This window comes from Pongo abelii, chromosome 18 (genome assembly GCF_028885655.2).
Source record: "Pongo abelii isolate AG06213 chromosome 18, NHGRI_mPonAbe1-v2.0_pri, whole genome shotgun sequence".
In the NCBI taxonomy this organism is placed as follows: domain Eukaryota; kingdom Metazoa; phylum Chordata; class Mammalia; order Primates; family Hominidae; genus Pongo; species Pongo abelii.
Window position 1 is genome coordinate 47912393 of NC_072003.2, and position 18383 is coordinate 47930775.

At 42.2% G+C, this 18383-nt stretch overlaps 1 pseudogene; it reads left to right on the top strand.

Moving 5' to 3' along the window:
• Positions 1 to 13603: 13603 nt before the first annotated feature.
• Positions 13604 to 18107, top strand: LOC129050775 (Krueppel-like factor 8; annotated as a pseudogene).
• The last annotated feature ends 276 nt before the right edge of the window (positions 18108 to 18383 follow it).

Consider the following 18383-nt stretch of genomic DNA (forward strand, 5'->3'; position numbering starts at 1 on the left):
TATTTCTGAGTTCTCTATTCTGTTCCATTGGTTTATATGTCTGTTTTTGTACCAGTACCATGCTGTTTTGGTTACTGTAGCCTTATAGTATACTTTGAAGTTGAGTTACATGATGTCTCTGGATTTATTTAGGATTTTGCTTTGGCTATTCAGGCTGTTTTTTGGTTCCATATGAATTTTAGAATAGTTGTTTCCAATTCTCTGAAAAATGACATTGGTAGTTTGATAGGAATAGCATTGAACCTGTAGATTGTTTTGGGCAGTATGGGCATTTTAGTGATATTGATTCTTCCAATCCATGAGCATGGAATGTTTTTCCATTTGTTTGTGTCATCTCTGATTTCTTTTAGCAGTGTTTCTTAGTTCTCCTCAGAGAGCTCTTCCGCCTCCTTGATATAGTCCTAGGTATTTTTTTAGTGTGTGTGTCTATTGTAAATGGGATTGTGTTCTTTATTTGACTCCCAGCTTGAATGTTATTCGTGTATAGAAATGCTACTAATGTTTGTATGTTGATTTTGTATCCCAAAACTTTACTGAAGTCTTTTATCAGTTCCAGGATTTTTTTGCAGAGTCTTTAGGGTTTTCTGGGTGTAGAATCATATAATCAGTGAAGAGAGATAGTTTGACTTCTTTTCCGATTTGAATGCCTTTTGTTTCTTTCTTTTGCCTTATTGGTTTGGCTAGAACTTCCTGAAAGGTACTTTAAATATTGCTCTCTATCACTTTACAAGTAACATTTCTATTTTTTTCAGGTTGTTACAAAAGGAATCTTTCTTTCTTTCTTTCTTTCTTTCTTTCTTTCTTTCTTTCTTTCTTTCTTTCTTTCTTTCTTTCTTTCCTTCCTTCCTTCCTTCTTTCCTTCCTTCCTTCTTTCTCTTTCTTTCTTTCTTTCTTCTTTCTTTCTTTCTTTCTTTCTTTCTTTCTTTCCCTCCCTCCCTCCCTCTTCCTTCCTTCCTTCTTCCCTCCCTTCCTTCCTTCCTTCGTTCCTCCCTCCCTCCCTTCCTTCCTCCCTTCCTTTTGAGACAGGGTCTCACTCTTTCACCCAGGCTGGGTTGCATTGGCATGATCATAGCTCATTGCAGCCCCGAACTCCTGTGCTCAAGTAATCCTCCTGCCTTGGCATCCCAAAGTACTGGGATTACAGGCATGAAGGAATGTGTTTTCTTTATGGCAAAATTGGAAAATCTAGAAAAGCACAAAAAGTAAAATAAAAACCACCTCTATCCTGTCACCTAGAGATAACCACATGTAGCAAGCATGTAATTCCAGCACTGCTTTTATGGGATCATTAATAGCTATATTTATTTAGTGTTAGCTATGTGTTTTATTAACATACGTGTTTCCTATTTTGGTCTCATTTATTCTCATGACTTTGTGAAGTAGGTGTCTTTTTTTTCATTTTGCAGATAAACAGGCTCAGAGAAATGTGACTTGCTTAAGGTCACTGTTCATTCTCTTGTATAAAATACTTTTTCCTTTTAATAATATAAGGTTTTCCTCCACAATTCAACATATTTCTACAACATTATTAAGGTTTTTAAAAGTTTAATTTTGTAAGTAGGTTATAATAGGTTCATGAGGTTAAAAATATATGAACAGGTTGGTGGGAGTGTAAATTAGTTCAACCATTGTGGAAGACAGTGTGGCGATTCCTCAAAGACCTAGAACCAGAAATACCATTTGACACAGCAATCCCATTACTGGGTATATACCCAAAGGAATATAAATCATTTTATTATAAAGATACATGCACATGTATGTTCACTGCAGTACTATTCACAATAGCAAAGACATGGAATAAACCCAAATGCCCATCAATGATAGACTGGATAAAGAAAATGTGGTACATACACACTATGGAATACTATGTGGCTGTAAAAAGGAAGAAGATCATGTCCTTTGCAGGGACATGGATGGAGCTTGAAGCCGTTATCGTCAGCAAACTAATTCAGGAACAGAAAACCAAACACCGCATGTTCTCACTTATAAGTGAGAGCTGAATGACAAGAACACATGGACACAGGGAGGAGAACAACACACCCTGGGGCTTGTTGGATGGTGTGGGGGGAGGGAGAGCATCAGGATAAATAGCTAATGCATACAGCGCTTAATACCTAGGAGATGGGTTGATAGGTGCAGCAAACCACCATGACACATGTTTACCTATGTAACAAACCTGCACATCCTGCACATGTATCCCTGAACTTAAAATAAAATTATATATATATGGGTTTATAGTAAAGAGTTTCCTTTCACTTTTGTGCCCCATCTAACTAGTTCTCCTACCAATAACTTGTTCTTTTGTTCTTTCTTGAGTCTGTTTTCAGAATCTCATGATTATATAAAGAAATAAACATATGTGTTTTTATTTTTCTGCAAAATATTGCATGCTATAAACACTGCTCCTCACCTTGTTTTTTCACTTAACAAAGTATCTGGGAGAATTTTCTATATGAAATATATAGAGAACTTTCTCATTTCTTTGTGCCACTCTACAGCAGTCTATTATATGAATATACTACCATTTATTTAACCAGTTCAGTATTGATGGACATTTGAATATTTTCCTGCATATTTTGCCCTTTGAATAATGCTGTGATGCATAACATTGCAAATGAGCCATTTTATATTTTTAAAAGGCTCCATGATACTCCTGTTAAGTTATGTGCGGCAATTTATTTAACCAATCCACTAAGGGTGGATATTTAGGTTATTTCTAGTCTTCCCTTATGATAAATAGTGCCGCTGTGAACATTCTTGCCCATAAGCCCTTGTGCTCATTTTTGATCTTTCTTTAAGGGAAATGTTATGAGCATCATTAAGACTTTCAATACATACTGCACACCTGCCTCCAGGAAAAGCAGTGACAATTGCTGGTGGCTGCGTCTGAGAAGGCTGATGTCTGGTAAAAGTACCCCAAAAGGACATTCTTGGGAGATGGCAGCTGGGGGTGCATGAGAGAAATGAGGAAGAGTAGCTCAAGCCACAGGTCAGGAGCAGCCAGAGCTGGAAAGTCCTTCAGACATCTTACCAAGAAAATAACCATGCTCATTTTGAGGAAAAGCCTTGCCTGAGTTCATATGGGCTGGAGCTGGGACTGAGTCTTGGAACTTCTGAGTCATTGCTCAGGCCATAGCTCAGTGATTAGGGGCATGAGCTCTGAACTCAGACTACCTGGTTTTGAATTCTCTTAAATCTTTGCTAGCTTCATGCTAACATCTAACTGTATGTTTGTATCCATTTGCCAACTTCTCTTTATCCCTCCCCCTAATGCCTTTCCCAATCTCCCCATTTCTTCTTTGCTATCTCCTAGAAGGTTGGACCACTCTGATTGATTAGTGGTACACTTCACTTTGTGAAACCCCAATGGTCCCCTGATAGTGCAGGGCTTTCTGGCTGCTAGTGTAGCCTGGTCCGCTAATCATTCATTAATTCAGCAAATATGTATTAATATTAAGGGTCCACTACGTGTAAGGCAGTAAGGATTCAATGTTGAACAAACATTTGATGCTTGCTTAAACAAAGCTTAGTATATAGTGGGGGTGTATCAGTCAGTTATTGCAGTATAACAAACAACTCCAACATTTTGGTAGCATGCAGCAATAAGCATTGATTTTGCTTATGCCTCTGTGGTTGGCTAGGGTATGACTGATCTAGCTGGGCTCAGTGGGGCATTCTAAGTTGCAGGGTGAGTCTGGGCCTGATCCACACAACTTTTGTCCTCCTTGTGCCAGAGGACTAGCTGGGAATGTACTTCTCATGGTGATGGCAGAAGCACAACAGGCCTCTTAAGTTCTAGATTCAGAAGTGGCACATCGTCACTTCCACCTGCATTCCATCAGCTAAAGCAACTCATATGGCTGAGATCAAGGTTACAGGGTGGAGATTGCAAAACCACAGGGCAAAAGGTGCAGGCACAGGGAAGGATAAAGAATTGGGGACAGTTTTTAATTAATGTCTGTCGCAGAGGAACACAGACATTAATCCAATCATCCCACAAAAATGTAATTATAAACTGCGACTCATTCTGTGAAGAAAAGTTCCAGAGTATGATAGACAGAACTGACCTGGTTAGAGGCACTAGGAACAAGTCTCCTGAAGAAATGATGTTTAGGATGAGAGTTCAGGATGACAGGGAAAGACATCCAAGAAGAGGAAACAGTACATGCAAAGTTCCCAGGTCAGGTGGAAGCTCATTTTCTGAGCAAGGGAGAGGGAGTGATATGAAGTTAGAGAAGTGGGCAGAGACGATATTATCAAAACTCTTGTATTAGTCTGTTTTTGCACTTCTATAAAGAAATACCTGAGACTGGACAATTTATAAAGAAAAGAGGTTTAATTCGCTCACAGTTCTGCAGGCTGTACAGGAAGCATGGCTGGGGAGGCCTCAGAAAACTTACAATCAAGGTGGAAGGCAAAGGGGAAGCCGGTATGTCTTACATGGCCAGAGCAGGAGGAAGAGAGAGAAGGGGGGAGGTGCCACACACTTTTAAACAACCAGATCTCGTGAGCACTCACTCACTATCATAAGAACAGCACAGAGAAATAAATCTGCTCCCATGACCCAATCACCAGGCCTGCCTCCAAATGGGGATTGTATTTCAACATGAGGTTTGGGCAGGGACACAGATCCAAACCACATCATCCCTGAAAGCTCTGCCAAGGATATTGAACTTGGTCCTAAGAGCAGCTCATGTCTTGGAAATGAAGAGCACTGCTTATTGTCTGTTCCTTTGCTATGCCCACCCTTCTCCTTGCACAGTCCTGTTCATCCCTCAGGGTGCATCAGGAATATCACCTTGAGAAGCATTTTAGTTTCTCTGGTGTTATGGACTGAGTGTTTATGTTTCTTCCCGCCAAATTCACATGTTGAAATCCTAATGCCTAATGCGATGGTATTAGGAGGCAGGGCCTTCGAGAGGCAATTAGGTTTTGAGGGTGGAGACCTCATGAATGGGAATAATGTCCTTATAAAAAGGGCTCCAGAGAGCTCTCTTGTGCCTCCTTTTCACTATGTGAGGGTAAAACAAGAAGTCATCAGTTATCAGTCATCAGCTAAATAAAGCCCTCATCCCTATCTACCTTACTGGCACCTTGACCTTGGACTTCCAACCACCAGAATTGTGATAAATAAATTTCTGTTATTTATAATCTACCTAGTCTGTCACAGCCATATCTCATTTTAGTGCATGTCGCTTTATTGCACTTCACAGATTATTGCACTTCCTACAAATTGAAGGTTTGTGGCAACCCTTGTGAGCATCAAGCAAGTCTACCAGCCCCATTTTCCCAATAGCATGTGCTTACTTTTTGTCTCTGTGTAAAATTTTGGTAATTCTTGCAATATTTCAAATGTTTTCATTATATATGTATAATATATAATGTATATATAATGATCTATAATAAGTGATCTTTGATAAAACTATTGTAATTGGTTTTGGGCACCATGAACCCCACCCATATAGAAGGCAAACTTAATCAATAAAAATTGTGTGTGTTCTGACTCCCGTCAACCAGCCATTCTCTGGCCTCTCTCCTCCTCCTCAGCTCTTCCTATTTCCTGAGACAAAACAATATTGAAATTAGGCCAATTAATAACCTTACAACGGCCTCTAAGTGTTCAAATGAAAAAAAGAGTTGCATATCTGTCACTTTAAAGTGAAAGCTAGCAATGATTAAGCTTAGAAGGCATGTCAAAAGCCAAGACAGGCCAGAAGCTAGGCCTCTTGAGCCAAACAGTTAGCCAAGTTGTGAACGCAAAGGCAAGGTTCTTGAAGGAAATTAAAAGTTCTACTCCACTGAGCACATGAGTGATAAGAAAGTGAAACAGACTTATTGCTGATTTGAAGAAAGTTTTAGTGGACTGGATAGAATATCAAACAGCCACAACATTCCCTTAAGCCAAAGCCTAATCCAGAGCAAGGCTCTAACTCTCTTCAGCTCTACCAAGACTGAGAGAGATGAGGACGCTACAGAAGAAAAGTTTGAAGCTAGCAGAAGTTAGTTCTTTAGGCTTGAGGAAAGAAGCCATCTCCATAACACAAAAGTGCAAGATGAAGCAGCAAGTGCTGATGGAGAAGCTGCAGCAAGTTACCCAGAAGCTCTAGCTAAGATCATTGATGAGGGTTGCCACACTAAACAACAGGTTTTCAATATAGATGAAACAGCCTTCTATTAGAAGAAGATGCCATATAGCACACTCATAGCTAAAGAGGAGAAGTCAATGCCTGGCTTCAAAGCTTCAAAGGACGGGCTGACTTTCTTGTTAGGGGCTAATGCAGCTGGTAACTTTAAGTTGAAGCCAAAGCTCATTTATCATTAAAAAAATCCTAGGCCTCTTAAGAATTAACACTAAATCTACTCTGCCTTTGCTGTACACATGGAACAAAAAACCTGGATGACAACACATCTGTTTACAGCCAGGTTTACTGAATATTTTAAGCCCACTGTTGAGATATACTGCTAAAAACATTCCTTTCAAAATATTACTGCTCATTGACAGTGCACCTGGTCACCCAAAAGCTCTGGTAGAGATGCACAAAGAGATTAATGTTGTTTTCATGCCTGCTAACATAGCATCTACTTTGTAGCCCATGGACAAAAGACTTCCAAGTCTTATTATTTAAGAAATACATTTTATAAGACTATTGTTGTCATAGATAGTGATTCCTCTGATGTGTCTGGGAAAAGTCAATTGAAAACCTTCTGGAAAAGATTCTTTTTTTTTTTTAGACAAAGTCTTGCTCTGTCATCTAGGCTAGAGTGCAGTGGCACCATCCTGGCTTAGTGCAGCCTCTGCTTCCCAGGTTCAAGCAATTCTCCAACCTCAGCCTCCTGAGTAGCTGGAATTACAGGTGTGCACCACCTTACCTGGCTAATTTTTGTATTTTTAGTAGAGACGGGGTTTCACCATGTTGGCCAGGCTGGTCTCAAACTCCCAACCTCAAGTAATCCACCTTCCTCGGCCTCCCAAAGTGCTGGGATTACAGGCATGAGCCACCACGCCCAGCCAGGATTCGTCATTCTAAATGTCATTAAGAACACTTGTGATTCATTGGAGAAGGTCAAATATCAACTTTAGGAGGAGCTTAGAAAAAGTTGATTTCATCTCACATTGATAATTTTTGAGGGGTTCAAGACTTCAGTGGAGGAAGTCACTACAGATGTGGCAAAAATAGCAAGAGAACTAGAGTTGGAAGTGGAGCCTGAAGATGGGACTGAATTGCTACAATCTCACAATAAAACTTTAGAGGATAAAAAGTTGCTTCTTATGGATGACCAAAGAAAGTGGTTTCTTGAAATGGAATCCACTCCTGGTGAGGATACTGTCAACGTTGTTGAGGTGACAACAAAGCATTTAGAATGTTCCGTAAACTTAGTAGATAAAGCAGCGGGCAGGATTTGAGAGGACTGACTCAGATTTTGAAAGAAGTTCTACTGTGGGTAAAATGCTGTCAAGCAGCATCACATGCTACAGAGAAATCTTTCATGAAAGGAAGAGTCAATTTATGTGACAAACATCATTGTTGTCTTATTTAGAAAAATTGCCACAGTCATCTCAACCTGCAGCAACCACCACCCAGGTCAATCAGCAGCCATCAACATTGAGGCAAGACCCTCCACCAGCAAAAGGATTACTACTCACTGAAGGCTCACATGATCGTTAGCAATTTTTAGCAATAAAGCATTTTAAAATTAAGATGTGCACTTTTTTTAGGCATAATGGAATTGCACTCTTAATAGACTATAGTATAGTGTAAACATAACTTTTATATGCACTGGGAAACCAAAGAGTCTTGTATGACTTGCTCTATTGCAATATTTGCTTTATTGCAGTGGCCTGGAAATGAATCCACAATATCTCTGTGGTATGCCTGTACTTTGTTGTAGCCCAAACTGTCTAAAATACCTGGGCTGCTAGTTGCTGTCTCTCTGGCTCTCCCTGTGCTGGGTAACAATGTCTTCTGTGACCATGCTGGGCTTTCATTTCAGTGGGCTGTCTTCATTGCAGGGCTGTGTGCTTATGGAAGGCTGAGATTATTCTGTATTCTTCTCTGCCCCTGCTGTGCTTGGCAACAGACTTTGACCCAGATCAGTTGCCCAGGAAATGGTTATTATTTTGAAAATTAAATAAGATAATGAATGCAGGAGTGCTTTGTAAAATATGAAGCATCACCACATTATTACCATCCATGTCATCTAAATGCTGCTGCTGCTGTCTTCCCTGGTGGGAGCAGTGCTTTCAGTTATAAGAGGGGATCTGGCATGGTGGGCAACAGAGAGTAGCAAACTCAAACCCTCCCAGGGGCCAGGGAGGTAAAACAAATGAATAAAGCAGGGCTCGTGTAAAACAATAAGGAGTGGTGGGGATTGGGGCAAACTGTAATAGAGAGCCTGTATTCAGCTGCAGCCAATTACGTCTAGGCAGAATTGTGGGCTCTAAGCTAACAGATCTTCTGATTATTTTCAAGAGATGCTAAAAATCCGGATTGTATTTGGTGCAATAGACATTCTTACATATTGGCATTTAATTAAAATTAAAAAAACAACAACCACCACCCACTATGTAGGTCAAATGACACAGAGCCAGTGGCCATTTAGGCCTATGGTCTTGAGTTTATGATCTTTGGAGTTAACAGAATGTGCCTTGTAGCCAGATAAAAGCAGGTCTAAATCCCAGCTTATTTTCTTACCTGTTTTGTTACATCAGGAGGATAATCTGAGCTCTCTAATCTTCAGTTTCCTGTTTTCCAAGATGAAGACAATAATAGAATATACTGCACAGGGTTGTAGTGTAATGTATTTAGTATAGGACCTGATATACCGTAAGCACTCCATAAGGATCCACAGTAATCACTCAATAATGATGTACAGTAAGCAGTCAATAAGCACTCAGAATATCACTGTTGCTGCTGATTATTGTAATTATTACCTTCCACAAGGCAGCTTGGAACATGGGTTTGTGGCCAGGAACAGTCCTGTGGAGCTGGGGGAGAGAAGTTGGTGGTTGTGGTTAAGTTGACTTAAAATTCCCTGAAGGTTTTGGTGCTGAGAATGAATGCCATTGGCAATGCCCATCTTTGAGACTCAGGTGGAATAACATGAGAAGGGATCCCTGGGCAGGTGAATGAATGACCTGCCCTATCTGGAAGATCCAGGCAGCTGCTGAACAAGTATGCAGGCCATTCATTTATTCATCCATTCACTCATTCATTATTTCCCGAGTCCCTGATGGATGCTAAGTAAAGTGCTAGGGTGCCAACAGGAGCAACAATAGTTCCTTCCCTAAAGAGCTGTCATCTAGGCAAAGAGTGGGGGTAAGAGAATGACAGGAAAGCAGTATGGTCACCATATGCCTGCACCATTCACCAGCTGTGTGATGTTGGGCAAGCTACTTGACCTTTCTTTAGATCATGTTTTCTTATCTGCAGAATGGGGATCATTGAAGCACCAGCTCATGGGTTTGTCATGAGGAATTCCTAGGTTAAAACAAGTAAAAGTGCTTAGAGGGCCAGGGACAGTGTCCTAGAGGGACCGACAATTGAGCTGATGTCTTGGCTGTGTTACCCAGAAGCAGACTCTGAGATTAGGACTTGAATGCAAGTGATCTATCAAGGAAGTGCTCCTAGAGGAACCGGTAAGTGAAGGGGAGGTAGGTCCAGCGAGGAAAGGCTGCGAAGCAAGAATGCAATTTTAGACAAAGTGCTGTGGAGGGTGGCTCCTGATTGATCCTGAAGGGGATGTCTGAAGTGTAAATTACACCTCAAAGTTGTCTTGAAAACAAGGGTGTTAAGTTTAGCCTAAAGCTTCCTCTTTACGTGTTCTAAGTTCAGTCCAAAGATTTCTCCATACACAGTGAACTGTAACCTAACTGAATGTGTAAACAGATTGTAACCTATTCTTGTGCCAGTCTCCGAGTTTTGGCCAAAGGGGTCCAACTGTTCAAACTGTGTTCAAATGAGGCAATCACTGGGCTACGACCAATCCAGCTGTTTCTGTACCTCACTTCCGTTTTCTGAACCTCATTTCCATTTTCTGAGCACCACTTTCCTTTTTCTGTCCATAAATCTTCTGCCACATGGCTACACTGGGGCCTCTCTGAACCTGTTCTGGTTTGGGGGATGCCTGATTCATGATTCCTTCTTTGTTCAATTAAACTCAATTAAATTTAATTTGCCTAAGATTTTTTTGTGGGGGGAAAGTAAGCTCCCAGGAGGTCACAGCTATCTGCCTGAGCATAGAAAACAGCTCCAGTAGCCCAAGGGCAGTCCTTGAAAGAGGAGGTGCAGGCCCAGGCCATTGTAGTCAAAAGAACATCCAATCTGGGGGTGTAGACATGAAAAAATGGTTCTGTGGGAATTTGGATGGCGCTCCAGTAGTGTCAGCTTCAGCTGAAAGGAAGCAAGCATGGTTCTGAGCAGTAAAAGGTATTTGCTGGAAGTTGGTGCAATGATTCTGAAGGTGTGGAAAGACCACTGAAATGTCAGACTTAAGGTATCAGTTGATTCCAGCACAGCCACGTACTTCTTTGAGCAATACTAATAATAATCATAGCAGCCAGAGTTTATTGAGTACATACTGCTATGAACTGAATTCCATCCCCCTCAAATTCATATGTTGAAGTCCTAACCCCCAATGTGACTATATCTGGAGATGGGGTCTTTAGGAGTTAATGAAGTTTAAATGAGGTCATAAGGTTGGGGCTCTGATCTGATAGGATTTGTGTTATTATAGTAAGAGACACTAGAGAGCTCATTCTCTCTCTCCACCATGTTAGGACACAGTGAGAAGCAGCTATGTGCAAGCTGGAAAGAGAGATGTCACAGGAACTGAACCTTGCTGTAACCTTGATCTTGGAGTTTCCAACCTCTGGAACTATGAGAAAATACATTTCTGTCGTTTAAGCCACCCAGTCTATAGTATTTTGTTACGGCAGCCTGAGCTGACTAAGACACACACTATGCCAGGCACTGTTTAAATCACTACATACATCATCTCACTTAACCCTTACAATCAGCCTAGGAGGCAAATTCTATTAACATCCCCATTTACAGGTTGAGGCTATAATAATATTAGCTACTATTTATTGAACATTTGCAATGTGCCAGGCACCATGCTTAACACTACATTTCCTTCCTTCCTTCCTTCCTTCCTTGTTTCCTCCCTCCCTCCCATCCTCCCACCTTTCTTTCTCTCTCTTTCTTTCTCTCTCTTTCTTTCTTTCTTTCTTTCTTACTTTCTCTCTCTCTTTCTTTCTCTCTCTCTCTCTCCCTCCCTTCCTCCCTCCCTCCCCCTTCTTTCTCTCTCTTTCTTCCTTCCTTCCTTCCTTCCTTCCTTTCTTTCTTTCTTTCTTTCCTGACAGATTCTTACTACGTTGCCCAGGCTGGCCTTGAATTCTTAAGCTCAGGACTACAGGTGTGTACCTCTGCACGTAGCTTACACTTGTTTTCAAATTGAATTCTCTGAACACACCTGGAAGGAGAAGAGGACACTAAAGTTCATAAAATTAGGTAATTTATTCAAGAACACAGGGCTGTAACACAGTGGTAGACCTAGAATTAAAACTCAGGGTATTCTAAATCCCTGCTCTATAAATTTGCAAGACAGGTTGTACAGCTAGTGAAGGGTGTGGCCACTTGGATTTCAGAGCCATGGAAGTCGTCTGTTTCTCAAAGTCTTCTCCTTACCTATAAAGGGGATGGTGCCTCCCTCCATCCTTTCTTCTCAAGGGAATCAGGAGAGTGCCTCATTATTGAGAAAGGTTATGTCTGGTGATTCAGGAGTGCCTTTCCAAGCCACACAGCAGACCTCTCTAAAGTATCCATGGAAGAGCATCATTACATCTGTCCTTCATTCTTGTAGAATCTCAAGGAGAAAACCTGTTTCCTCATACGCTCTTTCTTACTGTCTGCCACTGTTTCAGAAGAAAATAATTTCCTCCCCAATGTTCAAGATGAGCATGTGAAGCCCTGAATAGAAGATTATTAAAGGAGCCCACAGTCCGCCTTCCAGCCTGCAATCTAATTAGCTGAAAGAGGCCCCTTAGATTCAGCCCCAGAGAAATCTTCTACGGCCTAGAAAGCCGTCTAATGAGAGAAGACAGCCCATCGAGGAAGAGGGAAAAGCCTATGTTTGTGTCTGTGGGAAGGACGAGAGACTCCGGTTCCTGTGTGTACCTCCATAATCACTTCCATAGGTACCTCCAACCAGAAAACTAAAAAATGTAATCACAGAGCTTTCAGTAAACACAGCCTGGGTGGTTGTCGCCCTGTAGCCTGGCACAGAGGACACCTCCTAGTGTTTTTCAGAGAGAGGAAGATCGGTTTTATTTAGAGCTACTGCAAGCCTCATGTAGCCAGTCTCTTCTCACCACTATAATAGACCAGAGAGGAAAAAATAGACTAAAAATAGCCTGTGATTGTGTCAGGGAGGTCTCTCACATTCGGAGAGTCACAAGTGGCTGGTTAGATGGGATGGGAGGAAGCAGGTGATGCCAATCAAGTATCCAGGGAGTCACTGCTTCAAGAACAGTAGGAAACAGGGCCTGCCCTTGGGGACTTAACAACTCTGCCATTCATATTCAGTCACCACCCATTCATGCATTCAGCAAACACGAATTGAGTGCCACTATGAGGCAGGCATTGTACTAGGTGCTGGGATACGGAAGTGAAAATGCCAAATGATTTCCCACTCCCATAAAGCTTCTATTATGGGGCCAGAGACAGACAGCATACATGAAAAAAAACTAACAGGATAATTATAGAAAGTGAGAAGTGTGTTATGAAGTGAAATAAAAGAGGGGCAGCTCTACAGGGCCCCTCCAACTCCAAGTTCCCAGTGGGATCAGTGGAGGCCTTCACTGTGATGCATCTCAGCTTAACTCCTCCCTCTGCTTGGTTCTGCTTCCTTCACTCACCCATAGGTGCTAATCCTAAGGGCAGTCCCTAGAGGCTTCCTGCAAACAGCTCTCTAACTCAGAGTATGGGTTCCAGAGAATCCAACCTAAGGCAATGAGTGATGGAAGGAGAACCACTTCATACAGTGTTGATAGTGAAGGCCTGTCAGAAAGAGTGATGTTGGTGCCTGAATGATGGGGAGGACCAAGCTTTGAGAATATACTTGGAGAAAGTGTCTCAGGAGTAGGGGATGACTGCGAGATGGGAACAAGCTTGGTGTATTAAAGGAATAGAAAGACGGCCCGTGCAGTTCAAGCACAGTGACGCTTGAGGAAAGAGGAGTGAAAGGATAGAGGACAGCAGGGCCAGGTCTTGCAGGGACCCACAGGCTGCAGTGAGGAGTTTGCATTTTATTCTAATGGGGTGAGAAGTCATTGGAGAGGGTCAAGCACAGGAATGATAGGATCCAATTTACATTTTAAAAAGATCACTCTGGCTACTGTGAATTCAATTTCATCAGGAAGACAAGACTAACTGACTTGGAAAATTAGAGAATAACCCCAAAGCTATATAATTCTGTACCTATAAAGGGCACTGAATAAGGCTCATTGGCATGGGTATATCTCATATTCACTGAATATATACTTAGCAAATGTAATAGTTGAACACCTGTTATATGCCAGACACTGTGCTGGGCTCTGGGATACAGCAAATAAATGAGATAAATAGTACCCTGAACCCTCATGGAGCTTGCATTCATAGTGGGAGGACTGTAATAATAAAGTGCTCAATTGGGTTGCATACACTTAAAGCACGTCATTAGAAATGAAATACAAGGGGAGGGCTTTCTGAAGAAGATGGGACTTGGAACAGGTGGGGAAATATGTAGGAAGCAGTCATTGTAGACAGAAAAAACTCCAAGAACAATACCAGGGTAGCAGTGGTGAGCATGGTCAAACAGTGTCAATAATTACCATCTATTGAGTACCTGCTATGTGCCAGATATCGTGCTAAGAATTTTGCATCTTTTATATTGTGTAATCTTCAGAGATATCACATAAGGCAAGCATTATTTTTCTCTCATTTTATAGATGATGAAACCGAGGCTCATAGAAATATTTTATTCAAGATCACATATCTAGAAAGAGGGGGATCTGGATTTCCTCCCATGCGTGCCTGACTCAGAAACTGAATCCTATGTCCTGAATCCCTGCACTACAGTGACGTTCCAACAGGTGGGGTGCACCATGGAGAGCATCTTGATTGGCCAGAGGTGGCCCCTAGCTGTCTAACCAAGTCTCCTACCATTTCCCAGGACAAGTTCTGTGCCAAGACTTGCATGTCTGCTGCTGTGTGGACACAGCTCTTGGTTCTTCACTTTTCTGCCAATGACTTTCTTCACCGTCTCTTTCCTATGTCTCATTTGGCAGAGATTGCTAAATGGTCACCAATATCAGGTTCTGGTTTTTATGACACATGGTTTAATATATTTCTTAACATCCTTTACAGTTATATGTGGCAGATGACTGAATTCTGGCCAATGGAGCATGAGTGGAAGCTGGTGTATGGCACTTCCAGGTCTGGTCCTTAAAAATCTCCTACTTATGCTTCTTTCCCCTCCTGTCCATCTTGGAAGACATTCATTGAAGATGTCAGAGCCACTCTTAACCTGTGTCTTTGAGTAACTGTGTGGGGAAGGGACCACTCACCAACCTGGACCTACCTTGGGCTATTGTGTGAGAAAGAGATAAAATCTATTGTTCTGAACCATTACATGACTGGGTCTGTTTGTTACTGCAGCCCAGCCTACACTAACTCATACACCTACTTCCTGTCATGACTCCTGAGGACCCAACTCTACTTTAAAATATCATTTCAGCCTTTATTTAGGATTTCTGGAAGAGAAAATGATAATTTGAACCATTCCAAAAAATTTAGCTAAACCAAGGAGTCTATAGACAAAAATCAAAGAGTGAGTGGATGAAAACTTCATGTTTTCTGTAGTTATAGTGATAATATGATAAGTGACAGAATCTTTTAAAAAGGGAGAAATAGAGAGAAAGAATCATTCCACCCACTCTGGAAGGCACTGGGGTGTGCGACAGCAATGGCGGAGGTGAAGGGATCTTGTGGTAGCTCCTCATGGGTTTCTGTCTTGAAGGTTTCCTTCTCTGCCTTAACTTTATGTTCAACCAGGAGTAAAAGCAGAGATGGTGGGGGCAAGAAAGAGAAGATGAGAGGGCATCGCCCTGTGTGATGTCAGATTGGGGCAGGTGTGAGGGGTACAGCTCTCTTGCAATTAGCTCAGGAGTATGAGCCTCCCTAAGGACTGTATGAGTTCTGGACACTTCAGGAGTCCTCAGCCAGTGACATGGTTGATATGGATCAACTCGTAAACAACTTGGAGGTGCAACTTAATTCAGAAGGTGGCTCAATGCAGGTGTTCAAGCCCATCACTGGCCCTGCTCAGAGCACAGATCCCCCTGAGATAGAAGCAGAAATAATGTGACTTCTCCACCACTCCTGGATGCCAACCCCATGGAGAACCCAGCATTGTTTAATGACATCAAGTTTGAGCCCCAGAAGGACCTTTGGTGAGTGATTTCAGCCTGTCCCCAGTGGAACCAGCTGACTTCTCCTCTCACAAGCCCAAGGCTCCTCTCCACCCTGTTAGCATGCTGCAAGCTCCAGGACATCCTCCCAAGCCACAGTTTGCTCCCCAGACCCTTGTGGTGTTCACTCCAACATCAGCAAACATTCCTACTATTCTGACCACAGGATCTGTCCTGACTCCCTCTCAGGGCACTGGTGGCTAGCAGATCTTACATGTCATTCACAGCATCCCCTCAGTCTGTCTTCCAAGTAAGATGGGTTACCTGAATGCCATCCCAGTGGTGGTGCAGTCTCTGCCCATGGTGTATACTACTTTGCCTGCAAATGAGGGCCCTGCACCCATTACAGTCCCACTCATTGGAGGAGATGGTACAAATGCTGGATCAGTGAAAGTTGACCCCACTTCCATGTCTCTACTGGAGATTCCAAGAGACAGTGAGGAGAGTGCAATTAAGAGTGGATCCTCAATCTCACAGAGTCTGCAAGGACTAAAGCAAGAACCAGCAGCAATGGCCCAAATGTAGGGAGGAGTCACTTGACTTGAGAAGAAGACGGATGTACCAATGTGACTTTGCAGGATGCAGCAAAGTGTACTCCAAAAGCTCTCACCTGAAAGCTCACCACAGAATTTATATAGGAGAGAAGACTTATAAATGCACCTGGGATGGCTGCTCCTGGAAATTCGCTCACTCAGATGAGCTCACTAGCTCTTTCCTCGAGCACACAAGCATCAAGCCTTTCCACTGCATGGACTCCAACTGCAGCTTTTCTGGTTCTGACCACCTGTCCCTGCACCACTGTCACCATGACACTATGTGAGCTGCACACTAGAGAAGCTGCACTGGTATCTTTCCTGTTTGTGTGTTGAGGTTAGGACCACTTTTTTCTCTTTGACTTCAAGTTGCATCTGGAATGGAGTTGAAGCAGCCCACTGAGCCAAGTTGAGGAGACTGGAGGAAAACATAGCTGGTCTTCCGTGGGGCTCTTTGTATTCCACCTTCACCTCTCCACTGTCCAGACCTGGTTTTCTCAAGCTCCACATGAGTTGAATTCCAGTATGACACCCATGGCTGCCCTCCCATTCCCCCTGCCCTGAAATAGGACATTTTTCCTGAAGTAACAAAACAGGAATCAAATTCAAGGCTGTGAACAAACATACGCTGCTTTTTTCTTTCCTATTTTTCTCTTGTTTTCTAGAACCCTTATCCATATGTTTCTAAAATAAGTACCTAAAGGTGGTTTGATAGTGTCCTAAATTACTTTTCTTGAGTTCCTAGATGGAAGGATTGTAACAATGTAATTGACTGTTAAGATTTACAGGGATTCGATTCCTGAGTATGAGGCACATTCCCAGTGAATAAGCTGAGTCCCACACCAAACTCAAAGGTTTAGATAAATCAAATCCTATTTCTTCTTAAAGTTTGGTTTTCAAAAAAAGAGGGAGAAATAAGGATAGAGAAAGAAGAGATCTGAGACATAAAAAGAAGAGGAACTAGAAATATGAGAGAACAGGTAGGAAAGAAGAGAAAATAAAGGAAAGAGAGGAAACAAGATAAAAGATACAGAGAAGAAAAAGCATATGTAAAAAAGGACGGAAGGAGCAAAATTAAAATTGAGTCACTCCACAGCTCTGAGAAGATAAGGCCCTCCTAACCTGACCTCCCACGAACCCATCACACCCAGCCTCTGAGGTAAAAAGATGTTTCTTTCGTGGTCTAGGACCAGGTGTGTTAGGCCTACTGTCCTGCTATCTTGCACACCTGCAAAGCATCTGGATACGGCATTGTGATCAGCGGCCTGGGATTAGGTCCCAATCAAACTCAAGAAAATTGTGCTTCCTCCTAGCAGGTATAAAAGAAGAGGGATAAAGGTTACATCAACAGGGGACAACCTCAGTTTCAGTAACTTTATATTTAGATTGCAGTGACTGGGAGTTAATTAGGCTTTTTTTCACTCTCCACTACCCAACTTTTTCTTGACTAATTAGTTGGAAAATGGGTTCTAAAGAAAAGCAGAATGATCCTCGGGATTGGTAATGGGGTGGTGGTAATGGGGTAGTTAGGAAGAAAGCTCCCTCAAAGCGCTTTGGCTCTAACAGGCCTTTTAAGAAGTCAGTATGTTTGTCAGGACTACGGACAGCTCCAGGCGTGCCTGTGGGAGGGCCATTGAGGAAGCAGAGAAGGTGGCTTTAATAAAGGAGCCCTGGAAACTCCTGGATAGTGGGTGCATGCAACCTTATTTAATTATGCAATGATCAGCAACCTTTACATTTTAATTCGGAGTTACCGTAATGAAGCCATCCTGCTTCTGCTTGGGGCAGGCCTGCTCATTCTTCCGTTGCTCCGGAAGGGTCTTCAGCACTAATTGGTTGTTTAGTAGCTGGATCTTGACAGTATGAAGTAGGTAGCGATCCCCTTGCTTTCCTTCTAATGCATTCTCTGGTCTCTCTGCCCTCCTCCTCTTTGATTTGCCTAATTAGTGCTAATAATTTAAAAGCTGCATGGCCCTCTTTTGATCCTGCTGTCGATGGCAGACAGAGCCATTCCATTAGCAGATATTAAATAGTGCTAATATGTGGTGACACACAGTTGGAACTGGCTTGCACACAGTTCCAGCCTGGGACCACAGGGCTGCCTTACACACACACACACACACACACTTCATTCACTTTATTCCTAGAGAAAAGTCATTGTAGGCAGTAGCAGCTTTAAAGCACTATGTCTTAATAATTGTTTGAGGCCCCTTTTATCGTGGGCTGGCATTGAAAAACCACATGATTTATTTCAGGGATTTAATGATTAATTCATGAATGTATCTGCAAGAATGCCAAGGTCTCCAAAATAATGAAAGCCTTTTTTTCCCCTAAAGTTGTTT